Raw genomic sequence first — 24,334 nt, forward strand, 5'->3', positions numbered from 1 at the left:
AAAACAAGGCATTGTATATCTCTAATTGGACGAAAGGAATTTGAGCTTTCTTTGTATAGTATAGTGTATTTAAACCATACTGTGATAAGAGTCTATATGTTGCTCATTTAATTGGTGTATTAAATCAGTGTCCCTCCCTAAATTATAAATTGAATTAAAAAAGTAAAGGAAAAATCGTTTATTGACACATACAGAAGAAAAAAATATCTTGGTTAATATTGTTTCAATTAATTTACTCTTGATCAGCCAACATCCTCCCCACTCAGGTTTCAACTATCATTACAATTTTCTTCCTTTCTCATTTAATAAATTGTCCCCAATTAGTTCCCTGTTATAATTTAGGGTAATTAATTATTTTCCTGGTTTCAATTATGGGTATCTTTTCAAGTTGTTTTTCTTATAATTTTTATTCAATATTCCCTAGAGGACAGGTACACCAATACTCTAACTCTTGCTTTGTTGACTATCTCACTGAATATATATTTTTTAAAAATTTGAAATCCAAAGCACTAGTTTCTTCATGTAATTCCCAAGCAATATAATTGCCTTTCATTCCAAAAATAAAATACCTATGAGCTATTCTTTTGTAAGGTACCTGTATAAGGATAAATAAGTGAATGACTAAAATTTTACTCTGTAAAGACAAAAATAAACCTATATAGTTTTATTAATTGACATTATACATTCAATTTGTTCATCTTTAATTTTAATGTAAAAGGATCAGTATAGTATGTTCATATATAATCGAGGTTTGAAACATCTGGTTGAAACTACTGGCAGGAATTTTAAAACACCATGGAAACAAGCACCAAATCTAAGAACACGGCAAATACACAATCTTGCTTTATTGAAAGGCCAGATAATCACATTCAGGCTCAGATGGTTCATATTTTAATGTTTATAATTTGAAGTGTTAATTTTCAGTAATGACAGAACTTGTCTTGGGGTTCTAATTTAGTTGATATCAAGAAACAACCCTGGTTATCAATTTTCATCTTGGTCATTTATTATCTGTAATTAAACCCATCCAGGGCATTTTTGGCAAGTGCATGAATGCCTCACGGGAATCATGTATTTGGCATTTTAAATCTACATTTCATATTACTTATGTAATTTAATCCATGCTATTGAACCTTCCTAAGTCTGTTTATTCATCTTTAGAATGATACAGATACCAATAATGCAAGGGGAGCCCACCCTAAGAAATAATTTATAAATTATTAAGTCAAAGAACGTCCAAATCTACCTAAACTATACTTGCTTACTTTCTAAATTTTAATCAGAATTCCTAAACAGACTAACACACACAGAAGAAAATGTTTTAAACAAATTACTCTTATTGAATACCTTGCCAGATGAAAGTAACTGGCATTTGAAATTTATAAAAAGTAGTTTCAAAAATAAATTATTACCTTGTATATTACATTATAAGTTAGTATACATTCTATGCCTTTCTTTCTTTATCAATTCATTTATGAACACTTGCTATGTACAAGACCTTGCACTAGATTCACAGTTGAAGAAAACATGGTCTCAACCCTTATAGCGTTTACCTTATATAATCAATTTTACCAACTGCAGACAATGTAATAAAATTGAGTTTGTGAGCTTACAATGCAAGAGTTTAGTCTCTGAATTCTTGCTCACCTGTGTGGGCAAATCTGAAAATCAGGAAACCAATTTAACATTCATATTTAATTACCACATTCTGTGATATGGGCATATATCCTAAGGAACAGTAAATATGAAATTATTTGGCAGAAAAGCATAATAAATCATAAATATTGCAATATGAAATAGAGTTTACACTGAATTACAGGTCTATAAATATCCTTAAGAGTTCCAGGTATTTCTCTGGGAAAAAGAAAAAAAATGAAATTTGTTATTTTTGTTGGTGTTTCTGAGATTTTAACAGTGACATTGTTTCTTTCTTTATAATATAAAAATCATACAAATCTCTGTTGCCTTAAAACAGCAACTCGAATACAAATAAATATTACTATAACTCACAGGGTAAGTATTCTATGTCTCTAGATTTCATTGCAATATGACCTTAATTTGGCTTTTATCTCCCATTAGTATAACAAAAACATTCTCTTTAAAGTCTTCAGGAGTTTTCTAGTCAAGTCAAGTGGTCTTTTTCAAGCTTCATTCATTAAACCTCTCTATACTAATTTCCTTTTTTTAAAGATCCCCCTTCCTTAACCTACACATTTCTGCCGTACTTGAAATCACTTTTAATCATCCAGATTAAACTGTTTGTGTTTGTTTCTCTTCTGCTTGCTTTCTGAAAGCACCTGTTCCTCAAGGGCTCCACACCAAACTACTTCTCTTTTAGTACTCATCCCTTTGACAATTTTATCCCTGACTGTGGATTCCATCTTGATGACTCATATAACAATTGTGATGACTCATATAACAATTTACCTCTCCAAAGGTCAAAATGCCAGTCTTAAATATCAGGAGAAGGCTGGGCATTTCCCCCTGAGATGTTCCCTGACCTGTCAGAGTAGCGAATACAGTTGTAATGTAGGAGCCAGAAATTTAAAGTCTGTTATTAGCTGAGGGATGGTGAGTAAGTCACTTATCTTCTCAGCTTTTATGCACTCCGATACATTGAGACAATGATCTTTCCTTGATATTATTATCCTAAGCCCAGGAAAAGACACGAAAATACTCAGAAAAAAAATGCAAATCACTGTTTAAATATGTAGTCCCAAATCCTGTTATTTTCTAACCCAAACTGTCTCCTCTTCTCACCTTTTCCCCCCAAAACCATTCCTTTTCTTTTGTTCCCCACAAATAATGATCTATTAAATCCTTCTAATCATTCATGTACTATCAACTTTCTCTTTTTCTCTGATATGTCCCCAGTCTAAGACAGATTCTTATTAACTTTGACTTGAGTAATCATCTCCTAAATTGCCTCTCAGCCTCCAACCTCTCTCCATTCTCTTTCGTTCATAGGCTAACCCAATTTTAATCTTAAAGGACAATTATGATCATGTCACTCCTGTGTCTGAGAATGTTCAATAGCTTTCAATTGCCCAGGAAGGTAAGTGTCACTTCTCAGCCTGGCATTTAAGGCCCATCACAAGAATGTTCCAAACTATGCTCTCCAGGCTTATTTCCCTCACTTGAAAGCACAGCTTTTCTTTTCCAATCAAACTAGAGCAGGGAGATTTCACTTTATGGCTCTTTTCTCACACTTTTCACAGTGGCACTTACAATTCATTGTATCCCTATCCAGCCATATCTAGTCCAACTGTACTCATAATTACTTTATTAATCCCTTTTTAATGTCCCACTTGAAAATCATGCTATAAAAGGGCAGCCATTAATGTACTGGGACATTTTACTAGGTGCTATAAGTGCACTGCATAATTTAATCCAGGGTAAACCAGATATTATAACCTCATTTTACAGATGTGAATACTGTGGACTAAGAAAGTTATGTAAGTTACTCAGTCATCTAGAAAATAAAAGTGAAGATCTTAATCCAGCCATGTCAGGCTTCAAGGGTGATGGCCTTCCCTTTAAAGCAGTTGTTTGCAATCTGTTTAACAGACTTGAAAGTAACAGGAGGTAATTTAGGTGCACAAAAGATAGAAAGAAGTGAAATATACAGATTGTAAAATCCACTACTCTGGCTTCAAAGAGAAGATTTTCTCTAAAAGAGAGGAGTGTAAAAGAAGAAAATATATTTTGGGGAAACATTTTTGAAAAAACATTTTTGAAACTCTCTCATATGATCTATTCATTTTGCAAACACTTTTTTGTATGGTTCTTGGAATGTTAAAACGCTATTTTATAGCAACTGTTAGCCATTGTTATTTATTAGAGTGGAAGCATTGAAAATAATTAATAGCCCCTTAACCCATTTTTGTGTTTTCATTTACTGGAAACCCAAATATTTGTTAAGTGTATAAATGAATTTACCTTTGCAATAGGAATTGCAATTTCTTTGCCCGAAGAATAGTGAAATGAGAATTTTCTTTTTTCTTTTTGACTTCTTTTTTTAATTTATTTATTATACTTTAAATTTTAGGGTACATGTGCACAATGTGCAGGTTAGTTACATATGTATACATGTGCCATGTTGGTGTGCCGCACCCATGAAATCGTCATTTAACATTAGGTATATCTTCTAATGCTATCCCTCCCCGCTCACCCCACCCCACAACAGGCCCCGGTGTGTGATGTTCCCCTTCCTGTGTCCATGTGTTCTCATTGTTCTTAAATAAGTTAGAAAAGAGTACCTGTATCCTGGATCTTTTGAACTTCTGTGAAGTAATGTGACAATACAGATACTTACTGATCTGCTTTGGGATGTTCCTGAGAAAACAGGTAAGTTTTCATTTATTTGTGTATTTCTAAAGCCCAGTCCAATATTTAGTTCATGGAGGCTCTCCCAGTGGTGTTTTTGGATTTAACTACTCATATTGTTATAAAGAGCAATACTTTTAAAATTGAAAAGTTATTGAAACCATATAGTAAAAACTATTATTAAATATTTTTCAAAGTTTATGTTTCTATTCTACATTTAATATGATAAAATCATTCAAAAATAACTTTTATCCTCCAGTATTCCCATAAACATGATGAGTCATTTCAATAGGCTATGCCTCATAGAACATTTTAAATAAACTTGAGAATCAATTATAAGGAAACGGATGTTTTGCTTCTGGTGGCAACAGTCAAAAAGAGAGCATAGTTTCTATGACAATGCTGATCTAATTAAGAGCATCTGTGCATTGAAAAGGTGTGTCCTAAAATGATTTAATAAAAATACACAGAAAGAATGAATTTAAAAAAACTATTATCTCCTCTCTACTGAGGCTGTGAAGGTTTTCCTCAGTTTGGTTTATAAATAACATTACATAATGGGAAAATACTTTTGCCTTCCAATATATGGCATGCAATATTGTTAATAAATATGCTTTAAATTGAACAGAAAGTGATATATACTGAGTTATCCAGGAAAATCTAAGAGCATAAACTAATGCTTTGGAAAGAATAGTGAAATATGAAATTTTGGGGAATGAGGTAAGGAATCCACACTAAACGAATTTAAAAAAGTTTTCAAATAGCAAACTTAAAAATAAATGATGATGAACCCTGTTACTAGAATTGTTAATTCATTCTCTCTTTTTTCAGAGCAAAAATAACTTTATTCTTCCTTCTGAATTGTCTTTTTTTCTTGAGTATTATAAATCTAATATCCTTTTGAAAATAATCTATCAAAGTCCATTTTCTCCTCTTGAAAGGAATTCTCACTGTTTACAGACTGTAATACAAGGTTCTTGCCTAACCAAGTTAACCATAAGAATGCATATATTTGAACCAATATATTTTATTTTGAAATCTTAATTTTTATGTCTACACCAATTCATGAAGTATTCAGTATTTTCCAGGAACTGGGGATAAAGTAATCATCTCACAGTCTAGTGGCAGATCTGGTAGACCAATAGCAGTCACACCAACACGGAGTGGTTACATGCTATAATTCTCCTCTTGTATCAAGTACAATGAGCACATGCAACATGAGAATGAAAGAGGCATTTCAGAGGATCTTGAAAGTTCATGAGATTTTGAAGGATGAATAGGCATAAGATGGCAAGGTAGAGGCAGACATACCCAATAGTAGCATTTACATTTAACAAAGCATAGTATGACCAATAAATTGAGAACAAACAATATCTGTTGGAGAGTGATATTAGCTGAAGTTGTAAAATACCTTAATTTCTATAGTGCTTTCTTGCTTAAACATGGTTTCATCTACCAGTGCTACAAAAAAAGCCATGATACAGGATGTGAGTATAATTATATCTAATTTATCAAACTCAGTGTAAATTATGACTTAAAGTCATATGGCCAAAAAAACAAACAAACAAAAACAAATGGCATAGTTGGGGCTAAAACTTTGAGTTTCCTGACTCTCACACTGACACTCTCTCCACAACAGAGTTCTCCCCTAGTACCATCTTTCCATGTTTTAAATTCAAACCCAGTTAAATGTAACAAAATACCTGAATTTGAATTGCATTTTGCCCAAGTTGTGAGACCTTGAACCTATTACCTAACTTCTTGAAAACTGTTTCTAATTCTACACAATGAAGAGCATCCCCCTGACTTAAAATTGTGTAAAACAGCACATTCCCTAGTACAAAATAAACATTAAATTAATATAGCTGTTCTTATTTATCAGTATTAATATATTCATTTTCATATAAGCATATAAATAATAAGCTTAAGCATATTATTCAAAGAGAGCCAATTAATCTCTTTTGGACTGCTATAAAACATTTTCAAGATTCCTTTGAGCCACATTATATTGCCTTCACCTGTTTAAATTGACTCTTCCTTCTATTATTAGCCTTTAAATTCCTCAGGAACAAGTAAATATTTTTTTCTGCACTCCTGATGTTTAGTTCCAGATTATTACAAAGTTAAGATAAAATAAATTTCAGAGGGATAAACAAATACTTATCGTACAATGATTGTGCAATAAAAGTCATATTTGTTACATTTAATTTTTAAATTTACATAACAAATTACTCTATGAATTTATAATCTAATATCTACCTACCTTCTCCTAATAAGCAGATTATCTCACTATATGCCACCTTATCCCAAGGTCTGCCAAGTGTGATAAAAATTTATTTTATCTTAACTTCACCAATGAAGGAAGTGGCTGTCAGATGAAGATGTGAATGAAAGACATGGAATAATCATTTGTATAAAGATTAAAAAAAATAAGAATACTTTAAACTGCATGTGACTACAAATTTGGAATTTAAAAAAAAGTACTTAGTAGATATTTACTTTGTTCATAGCCTTATAACAAAAGAGTATTTTCAAAAAACTATTTTGCCAAATAATGGGCTGGGCGTAGTCACTCACGCCTGTAATCCCTGCACTTTGGGAGGCTGAGGTGGGCAGATCACCTCAGATCAGGAGTTCGAGACCAGCCTGGCCAATATGGTGAAACCCCGGCTCTACTAAAACTACAAAAAATTAGCCTGGCATGGTGGCAGGCACCTGTAGTTTCAGCTGCTCAGGAGGCTGAGGCAGGAGATTCACTGTAACTCAGGAGACAGAGGTTGCAGTGAGCCGAGATCATGCCACTACACTTCAGCCTGGGCAACAGAGAGAGACTCTGTTTCCAAAAAAAAAAAAAAAAAACTGGTCAGGCATAGTGGCGTATGCCTGTAATCCCAGCTACTCAGAAGGCCAAGGCATGAGAATCGCTTAAGGTGGAAGGTGCAATGAGCCAAGATTGCACCACTGCACTCCAGGGCGACAGAGTGAGACTCTGTCTCAAGAAAGAAAAAATATATAATAATAATAATAATAATAATAATGTAAACATACATGTGTAAGATCCTAGTGGAGGTTAATAATCTATACTACTATTAAGAAAACTGACACTAATAGAGCATCCTTCATTTTTATTCTGTCTTCAGCATATGTAGTCAATTTTGCAAGACCTTGGAAATAATCTTGAATATGCTTGATGACAGAAATATTTCCAAAGGCTCGGAATGCGATAAAAGTTTTGCTGGTATCTAGCAAAGCCAAATTTGTTTTTATTGTTTTTATAGATGTATCATTTACAGAACATGCATAATTGTGGATTCAATGTATTAATGGCAGAGCATTACATATATAATTGCTCCAAATTACTAACAACATACTAATTTGAGCAGACCTCAGGCGTGAGATAATTTCAACTTGTACCTGAAGATGTGATATGTTAATACTCCATAAAGTATCTCTTCGTAGAAATACAGTTGTCTTTCATTTTATTTACTGCTCACTTTGAAAATTCTAATGTATAACTCAGCAATAGAGATTCTCGCTTACTTGTGCTCTAAGTGAGAATAAGTAAAAAATTATAAGTTACAGAATATGAATATGCATACATTGAAATGATAAAATGAGAGACCTGATCTGTCCCTTGCCAATGAAAAGTAGGTCAGCACTTATGGCTTAGGCCTGTTAAAGGGGTCAGCCTACTATGGTGGGGTCAAATAGACAATGTAAAGGAGGCATTGCTTTCCAATGGCTACATCTCACTGAAGCTATTTGGGGGAAGGAAGAACTTAAGGTGAACACTGTCACATTTACATATTAATGTGATTCAGTTGATCAAATTCTAAATATTTCTTTGGCAAGCTTGAAATAGAACTCTGGGTGAATGGGGAAAGTCAACGTAAATTTTGTTTGAAATGGGAGCGTGGACAGAATGTGAAGAGTGCTTAATAAATTTACTTCCAGTAATTCAAGATTTAGTGGGAAATAGAAACAAAGAGCTAAATCAAACCTTGAATTCTTCAGAATTTTTCTTAATACTGATCCATGTCAAAGTGATGAAGTGAAGATTGGGGCTGAAGTTAAGACAGAGTTGGCAGTCTAAAAAGAAGCTATTTCCAGGTAAACAGTGTCATCTGCAGTGAGAAATAGAACTTCAAAAGAACTACAGCCATGGAAGATAGGTATTGCATTTGTTTTAAGAGTAAGGCAAAGACGTATCCTTCTCCCAAAGGTTAAAAAAGAGCTAGGCCGGGTGTGGTGGCTCACACCTGTAATCCCAGCACTTTGGGAGGCCAAGGCGGGCAGATCACCTGAGGTCGGGAGTTTGAAACCAACCTCACCAACATGGAGAAACCCCGTCTCTACTAAAAACACAAAATTAGCTGGGTGTGGTGGTGCATGCCTGTAATCCCAGGCACTCAGGAGGCCAAGAGAGGAGAACTGCTTGAACCCGGGAGGTGGAGGTTACAGTGAGCCATGGGCAACAAGAGCAAAACTCCATCTCAAAAAAACAAAACAAAACAAAACAAAACAAACAAACAAACAAAAACCTCATTCTGGAGAACTGTTTTTGAATTGTGAATTTTTCTAAGGTGAGAATCTGTAAGAGAACTGACCACAGGATAAGTAATGTAACTTACAGGGCAGTGTGTACAAACTTACTTGTGTTACATGTGTTTATACATACTGGAATTTGAAAGAAAAAATTTTCTCAATTAATATCTGCTAGTATTGTTTTCAATGTGTGTATCACGTTGCATTTTTGATATTTGCTTTTTCCTCCCTTTTTATACTATTCGCCATGCCACACAAACTGGGAAAAGGGGGACTGGGTAAAATGAAGTATAAAAAGCTAGAACCCTGAAGATCTCAACCAGAGAAATAATTTTCTTGTTTTTTTGCTATATATTTTATTTTTTTGAAGTATAGACTCAGTGGGAAGGTATATGAAAAGACGCTTATATATGGATGATTCAGTGTAACTAAAAAAGTAACAATAGAATGTCCATATTATGTTTGATTCTGCAAACGTTTATGCATATGCATATTTTCCGTGAAAAGTAAGCCAAAATGACATGGAAGCTGAATTAAACGAGGGCAAGGAATAACTGAGGCCTGGAGTTATTTTAAATCATATTATTATTGAATCACCTAGGTTAAATTTGCTAAATAACTATTTGTAGTTCAGAAAATGAGGACGTTCTCTAAGTGCATGTGCGTGTATGTGTATTTATAATAAAAAAACTAAAATGACTATTATGCATATTTTTAAAGGTATCAGTTTTTACTCAAATTGTAGAAACAGGTCATCATTTATGGTTTTGAAAAAAGCAAGGTTATAATGATAAAAAGACAAAATAATTGAATATTACAAACAAGTTTAAGCTTTTGTGTCAATGTTAATGCTATCTAATTGTCAAGTTTTTCAGACATTGATCCATTGTCAAGAAGTCCTCCAAAGTTTGAGTCATTACAAAATAAGTTTGAAAGAGAAGGAGTGAGATAGAATGCACTATTAAACTATTACAAAGGCTAATGGTGGGAGACATGAAAATTGAATTAAATGAGAACAAGGAATAACTGATGCTTATAGTTATTTAAAATGATGTTATTATTGAGTCACCTAGGTTACATTTACTAAAGAACCATCTGTAGTTCAGAAAATGAGAACATTCTCTAAGTGCATGCTTGTGTGTATGTGTATTTACAATTAAAAAGCTATAATGACAATTATGTTTATTTGTAAAGATTCATTCTCTAAAAAATAATCCAATATATTTTCATAAAAATTATATTTTGCATAATTAAGGTATACAACATGATATTATAAGCATATAGACAGTAAAAATGCATATAGATAGTACTGTGAGCAAATGAACACTTTGATTATTTCAGTTACCCTTTTTTGAGTGTGTGGCAAAAGCAGCTAAAATCTACTCATTTAGCATGAATCCCATATACAGTACAGTTATATTGCCTATAGTTCTCATGTTGTGTATTAGATCTCTAGACTTGCTCATCCTGTATATCTGCTACTTTTATCTTTTGACTTACATCTTTCCATTTCTTTCCCTATCCCCTGCCACTGGTAACTGCTGTTTTGTTCTCTATCTTTGTATAGTTGAATATTTTTTAAAACTCCATATAGAAGTGAGATCATTCTGTGGTACATATATGCAATCAAATATTATTTAACCCTCAAAAAGAACAGGATCTTGCCATTTGCTCCAACATGGATGAGCCTGGAGGACAATATACTTACAGAAAGAATAATCCAATATTTTTAAGTGAGAAATTTTTACAGTGAGCAGCACATCATTTACTTGAAACTATATATTAAGCTAAATGGGATCTTTATTGATCCAATAAAAATATTTTTCACAGACTTTTTGTAGATATAAGAAGTGATGAAATAATCTGTTAAAAAATTATTATTAGAGACTACTTAAGCCATGTCTACACTAATGAATTTCTATCTTAAGCTAAAGTACATCACTGATATAGGACAGAAGGAAATATATTCCTCCGGGAAGCAACATAATTAAATGGCATTAAAGGGTTTGAAAGGGGAATTGAAGTGGATAGATACAAAAAAGCAGTTTTGGCCAGGCCCGGTGACTCACGCCTGAAATCCCAGCACTTTGGGAGGCTGAGGCAGGCAAATCACTTGAGGTCAGGAGTTCGAGACCAGCCTGGCCAACATGGCGAAACCCCATCTCTACTAAAAATACAAAAATTAGCTGGGCGTGGTGGCGGATGCCTGTAATTCCAGCTACTTAGGAGGCTGAGGCACAAGAATCACTTAAACCTGGGAGGCGGAGGTTGCAGTGAGCCGAGATCTTGTCACTGCACTCCAGCCTGTGTGACCTGGGTGACAGAATAAGACAATGTCTCAAAAGAAAAAAAGTAGTTTCCAAGGGTACACACAACATAATTTTTCCTAAGCCAATTGCAATTTAACACACAAAAGAAATGCCTTTTTTCTTCTTTTTCTTTCTTGTTTTTTGGAGACAGGGTCTCCCGGTGTCGCCCAGGCTGGAGTGCAGTGGCACAGTCTCAGCTTACTGCAGCCTCTGCTTCTGGGTTTAAGTGAGTTTACCTCAGCTTCCCGAATAGCTGAAACTACACGTGCAGGCTACCAAGCCCGGCTAATTTTTGCATTTTCTGTAGAGGCCGGATTCCTCAAGTTTCCCAGTCTGGTCTCCAACTCCTGGCTCAAGCGATCTGCGGGTCTTGGCCTCCCAAAATGCTGGATTACAGGCATGTGCCACCATGACCAGCCAAGAAATACTTCTCTTCCTAACAGTACTTGCTAAATTATTTTATGACCAACTAAAAATATTTTACAATTTTTCTCCAGAAATCAAACAATTTTGAGCCCTTGTGTAAATAATTAGCAAAACATGTCTAGGAGCATAGGAATAACATCTATTTGACCAAATCATAGAATTCTTGAGGACTCAAAGGGATATATTTTCTAGATTGTCCCATACTTATGTTATTGTAACATATTGCCTCATATTTATATAGTGTAAATTATATATATATATATGCACATTTTTTTCCAGCTTGTCCAGAGTAGTATGAACCCATATTAGCTTGATGGCACAGAAATGGGTCTGTAACAGCTTCAAGCAATAAGCACAACTGTTTGATATACAGTGGTTAGAAAATGATTATTATATTTTTCTCTTGGATTGATTTTCTTCTTTTGAAACAAATGAAATTTTGTTTTTCTATCTAAGTATTCTCAAAGTTCAGATTTAAAAAAAAATCAGTGAAAGTTTTAAAATAATTCTTTTGTTGAATTTAAAGTTGTTTTAAACCCCTCATTGAATCCTTAGTAATTTCTGTTTTCTTTGTTATAAAAAAGAACACTTTTGGAAACTGCTCTATTTTATCTTGATTATATAGCAGCGACATATTAATCATCATTAAATATGAATAAAACATGATTTCCCTAAGTGTTAACGTTATCATAAAATGCCAGAGACTGAATTCAGGAGGTTAAGATTATAGAAATTACTTTCAGAGGCAATGAAAGGGTCAACTTAAGTTTTCCACCTCCCCGCACCTTTGAAACTTCTGCAGAGAAGGATAATGTGTTGGCCTGTGATTAACAAAATTTGTGCTAGCTTTCTCCTAAAGGAAAAAAGAGGTGGAAGTTAAACAACTGGTAGCACATTACTATCATTTAATTATATTTTCCTCTTATTTCATCGTAATTTTTTCCTTACCTGTCATTAACCTCTAACTCAAAATAATTTCAGCAGTTAGAAAATATGTAGCACAATTTTCTCTTATTCTCTTATCTAGAAAACTTTTAAGAGATGGATTGGTACAAGAAATAATTCTAACAGTTTATCATATGTAAGATGCTTATTAGTAATTAAATATAAAAAAAAATAGGTAGATGTTTGCATACATTCCCAAGTAGTAGCTATATAACATGTTTTATATATTATTTCCCTCTGTTTACTTCTTTCACCCTAATATACATAAATTTCCATTTATGTACTTTACCAGTATAGTATTAGAATGTACTAAAAAAAATAGTATATCAAAAGACTGACATGAGTTAATTACATGATAGTAAAATTCCAAGAAGCTCGTAAATTATTTTTTCCTTTAGTGAATAAAATGATTGTTTCTTTTTTCCATTTTTAAACAAAATTCACATCTTGTTTTGACTGAAATGAACTACACAAAATGGATTTTCTTCATCAAAAATAACAGCAATATTTTCCACAGTTTTCTAGATAAACCACAATCCTTATTTTTGTAGGTTTTCCGGGTTTTGCTTATAAATCAAGATGAGGCAGTAGGTAACAGTTACGGAAAAAGACAGAAAGAAAACAGACAAGTCAGTTGTCAGTACCCATGGCCTCTGATTTAACCATGAAACAGAAGTGTTCAACATACACCTGCTAAAAAGCTTAGGAAGATTTAGGCTCCACAAAGGAATGTAAACAGCAACAACGAGATGTGGAACAACGCCAGGCTCTTCCATTCAAATTTTAACGGTCATTTGCTCCTTTAAGTTAGAGAAAGACAAAATCTACACTGAAATCCTTGTCTGGCAAGCTCACAAGCTTTTCTCCGGTAATTTCTTGTAACTGTCCAGGAGAGATTTTTAACATACTTAAAACTCCTATTAGTCAAAGGTCAACTGTGGGCGTCACTGTAACATTTTATAAAATGTATTCCTTCCTACCACACCTCTTCAAAACATATTTCTTCAAAGAATTCATAACACCCAACAAGTAGAGATCCACAGTGATAATAAATGCTATGTCTAAAATGATCTAAATAAAACAATTCCAGAGTGCCGTCAGCAAAGAACACTCAGAAGGAAACATGGCACTTTCAATGTTCTTTTCTGGAAGAACAGGTAAGTCTTCAAAGCCTGAGAGTTCAAACAGGGGCCATTTAAACAGGTAGATTATCAATGGCTAATGTATTCAGTGGAGTCCTATAGGCAAAGACATTTAGTGATTAAGAGGTCTACATACACCTTATGGCTTTTCTTTCAAATATCAAATATAAGAAGGCCTATTTTTAAAAGTCTCAGGTATTTTCGATGGTTTCGGAATTCTCTGTGGGAAGCTCTGACTTACTTGTATAGAGTTTAACATATGTGTCCACCATTAATTCCAGGTTGTGTTTTATGTCACAATTCATTTTAAGCAAAGTCAAGTTACTCGAACTTTGATCTGTCAAAGTGTTCCTCAAATATGCTTTAAGACGCTTTCGTCCATTTTCATACCGCTCATTCTCAACCTTCATCACAGGAAGAATACACAGGACCTTCAGCAATGCATACACATTAGGAAAAAACTTGATGTCAGGCAGGTGGAGGGCTTCATAGATGGTGGATGGAAGCTCTATATCTTTCCCCCTGTGTTTCCATTTGATTCTCCAACAATGAAGCTTGGCTGAGAGCATGTCAGGATTGGGTAAGTCACCTCTATACATGTCAGCATGGTGGTCCTCTGACGTACTGAATTTGAGTTGTCCCATGACTGAGCATACCAGAGATAAGCATTTAAGAGCTTTGAGGTGCTGTTCCAAGAATACATCTTTAACTTCCTGAATAATGTGCTCCACTGTTGGGACACTTAGGGTTTCTTTATAGTAACTCTCAGAGGCTAGCTGAGATTCCAAGTTATCCTGGTGAGCGCTGTGGAATTTTCCAGGGAGTTTCATTTGAATATCAAGTTTGGTTACCAAATTTGTGGCTTCCCCAAACCAAAATTCATGATAAACTTCAATATTTTCCAGCACTTCGTTGAGTAAATGCAGTACTACAGTCAAGCTACCAGCTGCAAATAAGACATCAGATGTTTGCCCCTGGAGATTTTTCCCAAAGGCTCTTGTAAAAGATAGGACATTTTTAAGAACAACAATAGTAACAATGAAATCAAAATCTGGTACTGCACTGCAGAGTACAAATGCTCTGCCAGCTACACAGTTATTCCATCTAATATTTGTGTCACTATTTATACCATCTGAACCTAAAACAAGTGCTTGCAGGAGTTCCACTAAAATTTCAAAAGCATCATGCCTGCCTCTCCACTGAAAATGGCAGACTTCCTTCAGTTCTTTACCCCTTTCTTTACCGTTGTGAAAAAGAACAGAAATTACATTGTCAAGTTCTAAAAGCAGTTGTGATCGAGGGAAAAAAGAACAAACTTCCTCAATTGTTCCTAGTGCAACAGATACTCCCATAACAGGTACTGATTTTGCCAACCACATATTTAAGGCACAGGAAGTACAGAGTGTGTAGATGGCTTGGGGATATTTTTCTAAAAGTCTAGAAGCAACAACTTTCATTTTGGAAGAAAATCCACTAGACACAATGTAAGCCTGACCACGACAATGCTCCATATTTAATCCCCACTTCTCAGTTATCATAGTGTGAAATTTCACAGCCAAAATTTCTGCATCAGGTTCATAAGGAAGAAAACCTATAAATTCCTCTCTTAGGCTATGAGATTCATTCAATAAACGTCACCAACACAGGTAGGTGTTCTTCCCCTGCTATGTCCACTACATCGTCAGTGACAATGGAAAAGAGGTGTGATTCTCTCTCTTGCCTGAGAGTTTCTTCTCGAATACAGCTCTCACAGATCTCTACCATCTGCCTCCGCTGTGTTTTTGAAGAAAACAACGTGTTAACTGCTGTTGTCTCAAAGCAGTTTCTCAGGACCTCTTCACCAGAATTTATCTGGCACTCCAGCAGTGCTTGAAAGTTATCTAGGGTAAAGAGACCTTCTGGGATTTCTTCGGCCTCCTGTCCATCCAGAGGTATATTTTGCTTTCCCATCAGAATCAATAATTCAAATAGAGATTTTAGGTATTCTTTGTTTTCCTTCTCTTCAAGGGATAGAGGTAAAATGTCCTCATCTTGTCCTTCACCCTCTTCTTCACTGGGGTTCTGAGCATTGCTATTGTTGGTTTCTTTATGTTTTTGTTCCTGCTCAGAAGTTTCATCAGTATCTTTCTATTTCAGTACTGATTTCGTCTTCACTCAGTTCTTTTATTCGTTTTCTGTGTCTACTTATGTGGTTTGTTCAAATGATTGTAAGATTAAATATTGTTGGTATTGCATTATCTCAAAGAACTGTCCTATAAGGACTAGTTCTACAGATCATAGAGGTCTCATGTTTGGCACATAATCGATAATGTTTATTTAGCTGATCAGGTTTTTTTTTTTTTTTTGAGACGGAGTCTTGCTCTGTTGCCCAGGCTGGAGTGCAGTGGCGCGATCTGGGCTCACTGCAAGCTCCGCCTCCCGGGTTCCCGCCATTCTCCTGCCTCAGCCTCCCGAGTAGCTGGGACCACAGGCGCCGCCACTGAGCCCGGCTAATTTTTTGTATTTTTAGTAGAGATGGGGTTTCACTGTGTTACCCGGGATGGTCTCGATCTCCTGACCTCCTCGGCCTCCCAAAGTGTTGGGATTACAGGCGTGAGCCACCGCGCCCAGCCGATCAGGTATTTTGTTTTCTAAGTCAGCTCTCCTGCAATTCTCCACCCACTCCTGGCATCTGGCCGGGTCCCGCGGGAACCTGAAGAAGGCCAGGTTGGACTGCGTGCGCTTCACGTGCCCTTGGGGGCAGCGCAGAAGTTCGGCATCTTCGCCCGCCCGCTGGCTGTTCCGCCCTCCGCTCCCCGCCTGCTCAGGGCAGTCCGCCCGCTGGTCCGGCTCACGGAGGAGGGCCGGCGCGCGGGCGGGCGAGAAGCCCAACTTTATTGGAATTTATTGTGCGTGACCATGACAGCAAGACAATAAAGCAACATGAGCATGAATTAGAATTGAAACAAAGCATATTGACAAGATGAGACCAGGACCTTTTCATATATGTTATTCTATTATAATATGCATTGTACTGATTTACTAAAATAACTAGTACTAAATTTACCATACATACATAAATGCTTAAGAGAGAAGATGTTTCATATTGAGATAGACCGATTACTTTAAAATAGAAAACATTTTGGCAGCTGTATATATTGTTTTAATATGAGTTATAGTTATGTGGAAAGCATATGTATTTAACAGAGTGCTGATTGCTATGTCCCTTACAGAGTTACAAATTAAGGATAATAAATATTTCCATATGAGTATATTTATATATGATAATATTTTATAACACATAAAATATTAAACACTAGAATGAATCTTCTTATTTAATAGTATCCAATACTAAAATGTATCTTCTTAATTACTTAATTGTATACTTGAATTCCTCTAAAGTTTCTACTACATTATTATTTCTCTCTAAGGTTTTTTCTATATTTTTTCTTACAATTAAATCACTTCTATTCCCATTACGGTTTCTAAGCTATTACATTTTAAATTTATGTTTGTACGTTTCCACCTTACTGAATCTCTACCTATTTCTAGCATTTTTCTTTTTTTACACATTTCTCTTCGACAGTCTCATTTTCAATTAGACCAACAAGAAAGAATGACAGATTCACCTCTTGTACAATACAACTGGCATTGGCTGTCCCAATTGTGCAAGGGCTTCTACAATTTAGGACCCTGTTCCTATTACTCTTCCTTTCTCTGACTCTTCCTTCTCTTCTTCCCCATCTTTCTTTTCCTACTTCTCCTTTTTCTTCTTATCGCCCCAACTCCACCAATTTTAATAGGTAGATTGCAAGGGTGTTGCCACTAATTGTAGCATTGGCCTTTGGTATACACATTCTTATACAGATTTTGTTTTGTTTCTTGAATGGAGTTTTCCTATTTTCAGATATCTATTTAATATCTACTAAGATGCACATAATTACAAGTCAATTAACTGATTAAAATGGTTAGTTATATAGATGGATTTCTTAATATTAAACCAAATTTGAATTATTGTGAATGAACTTACTTTGTAAAGATTAGTGATTATTTTAATATATGACTGTATAGTATTTGCTAGTATTTCATTTAGGATTTTTGCATTAATATTGCAGTAAAATTGATTAATATTTCAGTAAAATTGATCTGCAATTTTCTTTCTCTGTGCTGTCTTTATAAGACTTTGCTACTGATGTGGTGACATTATACAAAGTAATGGGAAGCTTTGCTTCTTTTCCATGCCTGGAATCAGTTTTAAAATGGATCAGTTTCTTTACATTTTGATACAACAAGTAGGTATATGATAAATGGTATTTTTTCACATTCTCTGTGATTTATCTATATTCTAATAAATACTTTTTATAAATTATATTTTCAGAGAAGTGTATTTATTTCATATAGATTTTCAAATATCTATGCCTAGAGTTATAAAATGCATTTTCTTTCTATTCTTTTAATTTCATCCTTATTGGCAATTAATTTCTTGATTATTTGTGCATATTAATAATTTATTTTTCTTTTCTTAGTTGAATTAACTAGTGATTCTAAAGCTATCGATTATTTTACTGACTTTATAAATTCTAAAGTCTGCTTTACAATTTGTTGATTTCTAATTTTATTTTTATTATGTTCTATTTATTTTAAAATTTTTCATTATTTTTTCTTAATATTTGTTTCTTTCTCTCAATATTTATTTGCACCAGTGAAGATGTTTGACACATAAATTTTCTTTTAAATAAGGTTTTAAACAGAGCTTATATATTTATTAGGTTAGCTGTTATTTCTAGGTATTTTTTAATTGAAGATTTTGTATATTTGTCTCAAGAGCTTATTCCTAAATATTCATTATACTGCCATTAAAATTTTTTCTTCTATTATCATTATAGGATTATTAAATTAGTGCCAGAGAAAATAGTGTGCATAACTCTTTTACATTTTCTTTTACTGATGGTTATTTCTTTACTACTCAACAGATGATTGATTTAAAAACAAACAAACAAACAAACAAGTTTACACCTACATGGGAAAAAACAGCTATATTTTTTATTTGAAGAGCAGAATTGTATGTATATCTATCTATCAGATCTACTTTGTTTTTGTTATTATTCAGTTTACTCAGATGAATATTATTTGACCTGTCCAGGATTGTAATTCCCTATATGTTTTTCCAATATGTAATATTACATATGTGGTTTCAAATAACTATCTTTGTAATTCATACTGTCGTCAATATGAAATATTATTTCATCATTGCTATTTACTTTAAATTAAATGATTAGAAGATTAAATAGAGCAGAGTTAATGTCGGACTTTCCAGGTAGGCCTAGAAGGAACAGCAAATTTCACCAAGACAATTCGAGTAACAAAGGCATCATTTAGGGTATTACCTAAACACAACGTATAGAAAATTGTGTTGCGTTTGTCCCAAAAATAATCATATGACATAATGCATTTGTTATTAGATAGATTTAGCCATTTCTCAATGTATATATACTTCAAAACATCATGTTGTATATACAAAATTTTTAAATAAATTAAAATATATATTATTTGTCAATTAAAAAATAATTTTTAAAAGTTCAAGAATATACACATGAAATCCAATTAGAAACTAGTTTCACAATCCTTATGTGATTATAAAAAATAATAATTTTTAACAGCCCATGGGAGAGAAAGAAGCTTTTATGTTTTGAGAAAGAAGTATCAGTTTATGTCATTAGATAGTTACATTGTCAACTAGTTCATAAGATAAAAATGGCATAGTAAAACCTACAAAATATGTATAACTATTGTTTCAAGTTTTAACAAAATACTATTTCATCGCTTCATTTAAAAGTATCCTATCTGAAGTAGAGGGTGCTGGCACTCCAAAAATAAGTGATCTTCTTCCTAAAAAAATAGTAAAAAACAATGAAATAAATTTTCCAAAGCCTTCCAAACAGATTTTCCTCCCTTAAAATTCTGAAATAATTGAGGATCAGGTTCCAGAGAAACAAATATTTTTTACAATTCGTGTAAATAGGTAATGTCATCAACGTAGGTATGTATATACCATTTTGCTTTTGATTGCTTAAATACTGGAAAGAATATATATATACACATACACACATATATATTCATACATATATATTCATATATGTATATATTTATACACACACACACTATAACACCAAGTCTGGATTTATTAAACTTGTAAGGTTCAATCTCTTTAGCTTTCAGTATGCAATAAATACCTAAATGGTATTTCAACACTAAATGTGTTTATTTTCAGTGAGAGCTACACTGCCAAATACCCTGCATTGTTATAATAATTTTATTTTCTCATAGAAAAAGAGAACATTTGGGGAAAAGAAAGAACATTTTACATCAAATGCATTGAGAAGATACTTGTTAATTTAACTTTTATAGATGATAATCCATGTAATTGAAAACTGGAAACAAATCATCAAAATTAATAGCATTTTAAAAGCATATTTCTCAATAATTTGAGAGACGATAACCATTAATAAAATTATAAAAAATTCACCTGGGTCAAATACATAACCAAATAATTTTTGAACTAGAAAAAAGCATTCGGTAGTTCATTTTGCCTTTTAATTAGCACAGGTTAAGATTCCAAATTAAAATTTAACCCTCTAAATCCTCTTTGGTGACTGGATTTTCTGCTATCCTTTGAAATTGTCATTTCAGTTTGCATAGATTACGTATTGCCTTCCTCTACATCATCTCAGCATTGAATTACGCATCATAAATGTTTGGTGTTTTTGTTTATGCAAATAAACAAAATAAAATGCAAATAAAATGTTTTGATAAGAGTTCAAATTTCATTTTTTCAAATTACATAATTTAGAATGATTCTAAACTGACATATTTTTTCACACTTTTCAATCAGATGGTTATAATAGTCAATGTGCTATATAGATGACCTAAAGATTTGGTGTCCTATTTTTCTTTTTTTTTCTTTTATTATTATTATTATTATACTTTAGGTTTTATGGTACATGTGCGCAATGTGCAGGTAAGTTACATATGTATACATGTGCCATGCTGGTGCGCTGCACCCACCAACTCGTCATCTAGCATTAGGTATATCTCCCCATGCTATCCCTCCCCTCTCCCCCCACCCCACAACAGTCCCGGAAGTGTGATGTTCCCCTTCCTGTGTCCATGTGTTCTCATTGTTCAATTCCCACCTATGAGTGAGAATATGCAGTGTTTGGTTTTTTGTTCTTGCGATAGTTTACTGAGAATGATGATTTCCAATTTCATCCATGTCCCTACAAAGGACATGAACTCATCATTTTTTATGGCTGCATAGTATTCCATGGTGTATATGTGCCACATTTTCTTAATCCAGTCTATCATTGTTGGACATTTGGGTTGGTTCCAAGTCTTTGCTATTGTGAATAATGCGGCAATAAACATACGTGTGCATGTGTCTTTATAGCAGCATGATTTATAGTCCTTTGGGTATATACCCAGTAATGGGATGGCTGGGTCGAATGGAATTTCTAGTTCTAGATCCCTGAGGAATCGCCACACTGACTTCCACAAGGGTTGAACTAGTTTACAGTCCCACCAACAGTGTAAAAGTGTTCCTATTTCTCCACATCCTCTCCAGCACCTGTTGTTTCCTGACTTTTTAATGATTGCCATTCTAACCGGTGTGAGATGGTATCTCATTGTGGTTTTGATTTGCATTTCTCTGATGGCCAGTGATGGTGAGCATTTTTTCATGTGTTTTTTGGCTGCATAAATGTCTTCTTTTGAGAAGTGTCTGTTCATGTCCTTCGCCCACTTTTTGATGGGGTTGTTTGTTTTTTTCTTGTAAATTTGTTGGAGTTCATTGTAGATTCTGGATATTAGCCCTTTGTCAGATGAGTAGGTTGCGAAAATTTTCTCCCATTTTGTAGGTTGCCTGTTCACTCTGATGGCAGTTTCTTTTGCTGTGCAGAAGCTCTTGAGTTTAATTAGATCCCATTTGTCAATTTCAGCTTTTGTTGCCATTGCTTTTGGTGTTTTAGACATGAAGTCCTTGCCCATGCCTATGTCCTGAATGGTAATGCCTAGGTTTTCTTCTAGAGTTTTTATGGTTTTAGGTCTAACATTTAAGTCTTTAATCCATCTTGAATTGATTTTTGTATACGGTGTAAGGAAGGGATCCAGTTTCAGCTTTCTACATATGGCTAGCCAGTTTTCCCAGCACCATTTACTAAATAGGGAATCCTTTCCCCATTTCTTGTTTTTCTCAGGTTTGTCAAAGATCAGATAGTTGTAGATATGTGGCATTATTTCTGAGGGCTCTGTTCTGTTCCATTGATCTATATCTCTGTTTTGGTACCAGTACCATGCTGTTTTGGTTACTGTAGCCTTGTAGTATAGTTTGAAGTCAGGTAGTGTGATGCCTCCACCTTTGTTCTTTTGGCTTGGGATTGACTTGGCGATGCGGGCTCTTTTTAGGTTCCATGTGAACTTTAAAGTAGTTTTTTCCAATTCTGTGAAGAAAGTCATTGGTAGCTTGATGGGGATGGCATTGAATCTGTAAATTACCTTGGGAAGGATGGCCATTTTCATGATATTGATTCTTCCTACCCATGAGCATGGAATGTTCTTCCATTTGTTTGTATCCTCTTTTATTTCCTTGAGCAGTGGTTTGTAGTTCTCCTTGAAGAGGTCTTTCACATTCCTTGTAAGTTGGATTCCTAGGTATTTTATTCTCTTTGAAGCAATTGTGAATGGGAGTTCACTCATGATTTGGCTCTCTGTTTGTCTGTTATTGATGTATAAGAATGCTTGTGATTTTTGCACATTGATTTTGTATCCTGAGACTTTGCTGAAGTTGCTTATCAGCTTAAGGAGATTTTGGGCTGAGACAACGGGGTTTTCTAGATATACTATCATGTCATCTGCAAACAGGGACAATTTGACTTCCTCTTTTCCTAATTGAATACACTTGATTTCCTTCTGCTGCCTAATTGCCCTGGCCAGAACTTCCAACACTATGTTGAATAGAAGTGGTGAGAGAGGGCATCCCTGTCTTGTGCCAGTTTTCAAAGGGAATGCTTCCAGTTTTTGCCCATTCAGTATGATATTGGCTGTGGGTTTGTCATAAATAGCTCTTATTATTTTGAGATACGTCCCATCAATTCCTAATTTATTGAGAGTTTTTAGCATGAAGGGTTGTTGAATTTTGTCAAAGGCCTTTTCTGCATCTATTGAGATAATCATGTGGTTTTTGTCTTTGGTTCTGTTTATATGCTGGATTACATTTATTGATTTGCGTATATTGAACCAGCCTTGCATCCCAGGGATGAAGCACACTTGATCATGGTGGATAAGCTTTTTGATGTGCTGCTGGATTCTGTTTGCCACTATTTTATTGAGGATTTTTGCATCAATGTTCATTAAGGATATTGGTCTAAAATTCTCTTTTTTTGTTGTGTCTCTGCCAGGCTTTGGTATCAGGATGATGCTGGCCTCATAAAATGAGTTAGGGAGGATTCCCTCTTTTTCTATTGATTGGAATCATTTCAGAAGGAATGGTACCAGCTCCTCCTTGTACCTCTGGTAGAATTCGGCTGTGAACCCATCTGGTCCTGGACTTTTTTTGGTTGGTAAGCTATTGATTATTGCCACAATTTCAGCTCCTGTTATTGGTCTACTCAGAGATTCAACTTCTTCCTGGTTTAGTCTTGGGAGGGTGTATGTGTTGAGGAATTTATCCATTTCTTCTAGATTTTCTAGTTTATTTGCATAGAGGTGTTTGTAATATTCTCTGATGGTAGTTTGTATTTCTGTGGGATCGGTGGTGATATCCCCTTTATCATTTTTTATTGCATCTATTTGATTCTTCTCTCTTTTTTTCTTTATTAATCTTGCTAGCGGTCTATCAATTTTGTTGATCCTTTCAAAAAACCAGCTCCTGGATTCATTGATTTTTTGAAGGGTTTTTTGTGTCTCTATTTCCTTCAGTTCTGCTCTGATTTTAGTTATTTCTTGCCTTCTGCTAGCTTTTGAATGTGTTTGCTCTTGCTTTTCTAGTTCTTTTAATTGTGATGTTAGGGTGTCAATTTTGGATCTTTCCTGCTTTCTTTTGTGGGCATTTAGTGCTATAAATTTCCCTCTACACACTGCTTTGAATGCATCCCAGAGATTCTGGTATGTTGTGTCTTGGTTCTCGTTGGTTTCAAAGAACATCTTTATTTCTGCCTTCATTTCATTATGTACCCAGCAGTCATTCAGGAGCAGGTTGTTCAGTTTCCACATAGTTGAGCAGTTTTGAGTGAGATTCTTAATCCTGAGTTCTAGCTTGATTGCACTGTGATCTGAGAGACAGTTTGTTACAATTTCTGTTCTTTTACATTTATTGAGGAGAGCTTTACTTCCAAGTATATGGTCAATTTTGGAATAGGTGTGGTGTGGTGCTGAAAAAAATGTATATTCTGTTGATTTGGGGTGGAGAGTTCTGTACATGTCTATTAGGTCCGCTTGGTGCAGAGCTGAGTTCAATTCCTGGGTATCCTTGTTGACTTTCTGTCTCGTTGATCTGTCTAATGTTGACAGTGGGGTGTTAAAGTCTCCCATTATTAATGTGTGGGAGTCTAAGTCTCTTTGTAGGTCACTCAGGACTTGCTTTATGAATCTGGGTGCTCCTGTATTCGG

The 24,334-nt window shown here is 34.5% G+C and overlaps 1 protein-coding gene and 1 pseudogene across 1 annotated transcript in view; both read right to left on the minus strand.

The window, feature by feature from the left end:
• Positions 1-24,334, minus strand: part of CADM2 (cell adhesion molecule 2) — a 579,278-nt gene that overhangs the window by 42,151 nt on the left and 512,793 nt on the right. The window lies entirely within an intron of this gene.
• Positions 13,885-16,452, minus strand: LOC129033480 (52 kDa repressor of the inhibitor of the protein kinase-like; annotated as a pseudogene).

The sequence above is a fragment of the Pongo pygmaeus genome, chromosome 2 (genome assembly GCF_028885625.2).
Source record: "Pongo pygmaeus isolate AG05252 chromosome 2, NHGRI_mPonPyg2-v2.0_pri, whole genome shotgun sequence".
NCBI classification, from domain to species: Eukaryota; Metazoa; Chordata; class Mammalia; order Primates; family Hominidae; genus Pongo; species Pongo pygmaeus.